The sequence below is a fragment of the Hemicordylus capensis genome, chromosome 2 (assembly GCF_027244095.1).
Source record: "Hemicordylus capensis ecotype Gifberg chromosome 2, rHemCap1.1.pri, whole genome shotgun sequence".
Lineage (NCBI taxonomy): Eukaryota > Metazoa > Chordata > Lepidosauria > Squamata > Cordylidae > Hemicordylus > Hemicordylus capensis.
The window spans coordinates 393,318,778-393,324,777 of record NC_069658.1 but is presented as its reverse complement, the minus strand read 5'-3'; positions in this window follow the sequence as shown (position 1 = coordinate 393,324,777).

Sequence of the window (6,000 nt, the reverse complement as noted above, 5' to 3'; positions counted from 1 at the left end):
CATTTTGCTGTTGAGATCCCATGGGACCATGAGATCTCTAATGGGTTCACATGAGCTAATTCATATGGCATGTAACTTGGTGTGTAACCAGGGAAATAGTGGCTCTTAGGTCAAGTTTAAATTCAGGACTGCAGGAGGACCTCCCTGTGCTTGCCCCTTTGATTGCTTTCAAGTGAGGAAGCCAGAGCAGACATGATTTAAACAAGTACTATTCTTTTCGAGAATTAGCCAAGTATTTTCCCTATGTTGGCACAGCGGATCAGTCAAGTTATCTCCTCTCGAAGGAGTGATAACAGGTAACAGGTCATCTCCTCTGCTAATGAGTATGTTAATGGCTGGCTCAGGGCATGGGAAGCGAGCTTGTTAACATTCTTAGTCACTCCAAGGTATTCTAAAAAGAGATGTGATAAACCTTGATGTGCCCGTTACATTTTGCCCTACACAGGTGTCTCAGACCAATTCACCCTTTGTACTGAAAAGAAGTACACTCAGCAAATTTGAATAGGACAAAGATGTGTCCCGTACTTTGTCTCTTTTGTCCACATTCTCAGAAAGGTCCAATCAGCATAATTCTCTCAGGCAAGATTTTGGCTATTAGTGGTCAGTCCCTGTCTCTCTCCCTTGGATTCACCGGGTGTCTCTTCCTCAGATTCACCAGCTGCCTGTCGCTACATCTTGGCATTGGAACCTCTATCTTGCCTTGCCTTGACTCTCGCTCCTGCTTTGCTTGTCACCTCCAGACTGGTCCTTTTTCCTAACCTGATCTGCACAGATCTTGATCTCTTGAGCTGAGATCCCCCCTTGGCATTGATTTTTCCTGGTTCCTGGACCCTTGCCTGGTCCCTAGGTTCCTGTTCCTGCTTTTTGCCTTCCTGCCTACCCCGGAGGAGAGAGGTCCCTTGATATTGACCGAACTACAAGGGTCCAAACACCGGACGGATCAAGGTAGTAGCTAACCCCTACAGTCAAACCTCTCATTCACTTCCTACTTGCTTCTTCTAAAATCCAAGCTGTTCTCCCAAAGACCATTTTTCTCTAGTCAGCCTTGAATGAACTTAATTTGGAAAATCAAGCCAAATTATCTCCTTGTGAGCTGTAACATAGTCCTTTTAATCTCTTAATCCTGCTAATTTTGTTAGTTAAATATTGTTGCCTATTAATCATTATTTCTCTTCCTGTATCCCTAAACCCTATAATAAACCTAATTTTATTTTGAACTTCAACCTTAACTTCCAACACTCTGCAGTTCTTCTTATGACAGAAACTTTGCACACAATTATTCTAAGGTGGACTGTTCCATTCAAGCTTGCTAAATCCCCCATACCAGCCCAAAATATAGCCAGGGGTATCCAATTCCCCAGGAGCAGTTCCATTAACAAATCCTACAATCCTGTTTAATCAGAACTAAATCCTACTGAATTCAATGGGCTGGAAAGAGTGTTTAGAATTTCCAGTTTGTGTGTTACTCCTGGGTATTCAACTGTTAGTCTGGTAAGACTAAATGTCTATTTTAACAGACATTTGTTGAATTCAGCATTGCTCTACAGATATGTGGAACACAAAGCCTGTCTTGATTGGATTTGGTTTTAAGAAATAGAAAGTGCACCTGTATACCTAGAACTCTAATTCCACACCTCAATACAGACTGTCTCACCCATTTAACTGCATGATCAAGCCACAAAGGGCCAAAAGTAAAATGAAGCTATCTACTGCTTTAGTCTCTCTCTCATCGTGTTAGCTTTCATGGACAGTACTTTGGGCTGGGACAAAGAAAACATACTTTCAAAGATAGCATAATCTGTTTGCTCAGTTAGATCCCTTGTCATACAGCTGGTCTTAACTGGTTTCATGCTGAATAAAAACAGCTCTTTGTGATAGGGAAGACTTGAATCACGCTTCTCTTCATTCCAGATATGCTTGTACATCCCAACAAAAATACTGAGACGAATGCAGTGAAGTGATGACAGGTTCTAGAGTTGTGCCTCAAGTTCTGTGTCTGATTAATCCGTGTTATGCAGGTTATGATCTGTTTTCTATGTGGATTACAATTTTAAGACTACCATAAGAATTTAAGGTAATCTTTCAAGCAATGTGATTGGGGACTTATAATATCTGTTTTTCTACTAATCGCTAGTTTTTCAAGCACAAAATGGGAGGTGGGACTGCTTGAAGGGAATGATGGAAAAGGTAAGAGTGACCCTGACATCACCAACAAGGGTAGTGCATACACCTGATTACGATAGTGTGCTGGGAGACTACCTGTGAAAACTGAGGCCTCAGTTGGTCAGAATGCCACCCTTTGTTAGTTACATTTCTATCCTGCTCTTCCCAAAAGGCTCAGAGTGGCTTACAGCATTCCTTAGAATTCATAAAATCTAAAGTGCAATGAAGTGAAGTGTGAGCACGGTCCAGCGTGCACTGTAATAACTGCACTGCTCTCCTGTTGGATTCAGGAACAGTTCATGCTGCTGGATTTTATCTTTACAAGCCTAGATCTGACTTGCATAACTCAGACACAGCCTCTCCCCCATGTCATTAACATCAGCATAATGATCTTGAAGAAGGTTAGATCCGAAAGCTGTTAGGGCAGGGCTTTCTTACTGGTGGTCCTTCTGTTATTGAATGAGTTCCTAGGGCAGAGCTGACAGTTTTCAACCCCACAGACTTCTCAGATGCTTGTAAGTCTCTTCCTAGTTCAATAGTTGTCTCAGAGTATACTTGGTCCTTTTGCTGCACTTGGTCCTCTGTGTAACTAAGCTACTGCTTTCTTTGGACGGAATTGGATTTTTTAAAATTGGCTTTCAGATGCTCTGGTTTTAAGATCTGTTTTTGAATTGTGTAAGCCATTTGAACACTGAATTTAAACTTTTTTTCAAAAACCCACTGGGGGTTAACCTCCTGAAATTCAAAATACAAAAGTGAAAAGACACGACATAAAGTAGTTTTAAAGCAATTTTTTAAGACTCAAGGGCATGCTTTAGATTTCTTCTCTCATCCCAGCCCCCATTTCTGTAAAATGTGCAAGAGCTTACTTTGCTGAGGTTTATCATAAATCTCTGATTCCCTCAGAATGACTCACAACTGCTTCTTTATTTCATCGGCAAATTTCCTGGTGAAGTTTTTGTATTCGGACACAAGCACTCAAAGTTTAGCTTCAAGGTGCGTCATAAACAAGACCTCTCAAGGCTGATTCATATATCTTGAAACTGCCCCAGTGTGCATGAATACGAATAACTACCTGTGCAAGTGGACTGCTTGTGTGATCTGTGTATTGTGGAAGGCAGACTCATGGAAGATGCAACTGCAATGTCTTCTTCATCCGCAGGTATACCTGCTCGTGGAAGTTGCTATTGTGTCTCTTGTGATGACTCTATTTTAATAAAGATAGCTAGTGGCTGAGGAGTTAGCCAGTCAATTATGAGAGAGTGCCGATTTCTATGTTACTAATTTACCTCAATTTGCATGAGCTGTTTAATACTAACTAGCTGGGCTGGGCGCAGGGCTATAGCCCTCAGACTAGTAACCATTGATAGACCTCTCCCCCATGTAGTTCTCCAAACCCCTCTTAAAGCTATCCAGGTTGTTGGCTGTCACCACATCTTGGGGCAGATCATTCCACAAGTTGATTATGTGTTGTATGAAAAAGTACTTCCCCTTGTTGGTCCTACATTTTTTGTCAATCAATTTCATTGGATGACCCCTGGTTCTAGTGTTATGCAAGAGGGATAAAATTTTCTCTATATCCACCTTCTCCACACAATGCATGATTTTATAGATGTCTATCATATCTCCCCACAGTCGTCTTTTTTCTATACTAAAAAGCCCCAGGTGTTGTAGCCTTGCCTCATAAGAAAGGTGCTCTAGGCCCCTGATCATCTTGGTTGCTCTCTTCTATACCTTTTCTAGTTCTATAATGTCCTTCTTTAGGTATGGTGACCAGAATTGTACACAGTACTCAAAGTGAGACCGGACCATAGTTTTGTATAAGGGCATTATATAAGCAGTTTTATTTTCAATCCCCGTCCTGATGATCCCTAGCATGGAACTGGCCTTTTTCACAGCCACCACACATTGAGTAGACACTTTCAATGAGCTGTCCACCATGACCCCAAGATCCCTCTCCTGGTCAGTCACTGACAACTCAGATCCCATCAGTGTATACTTGAAGTTGGTGTTTTTTGCCTCAGTGTGTATCACTTTACACTTGCCAACACTGAACCACATTTGCCATTTTGTCGTCTACTCACCCAGTTTGGAGAGATCCTTTTGGAGCTCCTCAAAATCTGTTTTGGATACCACTACCCTAAATAGTTTGGTGTAATCTATAAATTTGACTATCTCGCTGCTTACTCCAACTTCTATATCATTAATGAATAAATTTAAAAGCACCAGTCCCAGTACAGCTCCCTGGGGGACCCCACTTCTTACTTCGCTCCTTTGTGAAAACTTTCCATTTATACCTACCTTCTGTTTCCTGTCCTTCAACCAGTTACCAATCTACACATGTACCTGTCCCTTTATCCCATGACTGCTGAAGTCCAGGTATACTATGTCAACTGGAGCACCTTTATCCACACACCTGTTAACACTCTCAAAGAACTCCAAAAGGTTCATGAGGCACGATTTCCCTTTGCAGAAGCCATGCTGGTTCTCCCCCCCCCCCACAGGGCCTGTTCTTCTGTGTGCTTTACAGTTTTATCCTCAAGAATGCTTTCCATCAATTTGTCCAGAACAGACTTTAGCTAAGTGGCCTGGATCACTTTTTGAAAATCAGTGTTACATTGGCTACTTTCCAGTCCTCTGGTATAGAGCCTGATTGTAGGGACAAGTTATATATATTTTTGGAAGGAGGTTGGCAATTTCACATTTGAGTTCTTTAATGATTCTTGGATGGATGCCGTCTGGCCCTGGTGATTTGCTAGATTTTAATTTTTCCAGACAGTTTAGAATGTCATCTTTTGTCACCTGAGTTCTTTAGCCTCCATCCCCGAAAAGCCTGGTTCAGGAACAGGTATACACTTCTCTGCAGCCTCCATATCCTCCTCAATAATCCCTTTCACTCCCTCATTGTCTAATGGTCCAACCACCTCCCTGGCAGGTTTCCTCCTTCTGATGTATTTAAAGAAGTTTTTGTTATTCCCCTTGATGCTTTTAGCTAAATGTTCCTCAAATTCTCTTTTCACCTCCCTTATTGTCACCTTGCATTTCTTTTGCCAGAGTTTGTGTTCTTTTCTGTTCTCTTCATTTGAGCAGGCCTTCCAATTTTGGAAGGAAATCTTCTTCCCCTTTATAGCTTCCTTGACTTACCAGTTCGCCATGCTGGCATTCTCCCAGTCTTGGTGGTACCTTTCCTCCTTTTTGGTATACTTTCTAACTTGGCTTCTAGTATTGTGGCTTTAAGTAAACTCCATGCAAAATTAAACAGAATAAGGTTTGATTTTATCAAAAGAATAAATATATAATGTAGAGTGTCCTTGCTTTCCTTAGAGTTAACTAGGTTCCCAACCAGTGTTGGGAAAACAGCAATTCCAGAAACTTTTCTGCAGCAAAATAATGAAGTATTTCTTCTCTTCCTGCCCTTAGCACAGTCATTTTATTTGGACTGGCTAATCAATTTGATTCTGTATTGTCAGCTATGAAGATATGTGGGGACACTCTGGAAAGAAGGAGCCACTGATCCTGTTTTCCCAGTAGCATGTTCCAAGCCTGGTGCAGTATAATTCACAGCAAAGTGATATGAAGGAATGCCAAAGGAACCTCCCTCGCTCTTCACTGCTGCTGCTGATTCACAATATGCATCACTCCAAGCCTCCTAGAAGTTACTTCATGGACCATCTATTTCCTGTAGAAGCAACACCCTTCCCATTGCTTCAACATGCTAAAACAAGTCACCTATGCCACAGATCTCAAAGCTAGACAGTGCAATCAGCAGCAACAGGACAAATCTATAGCTTCTAGGTTCACTATTTCTGGTTTTGAGGTGGAGTCAATGAAAGTTGA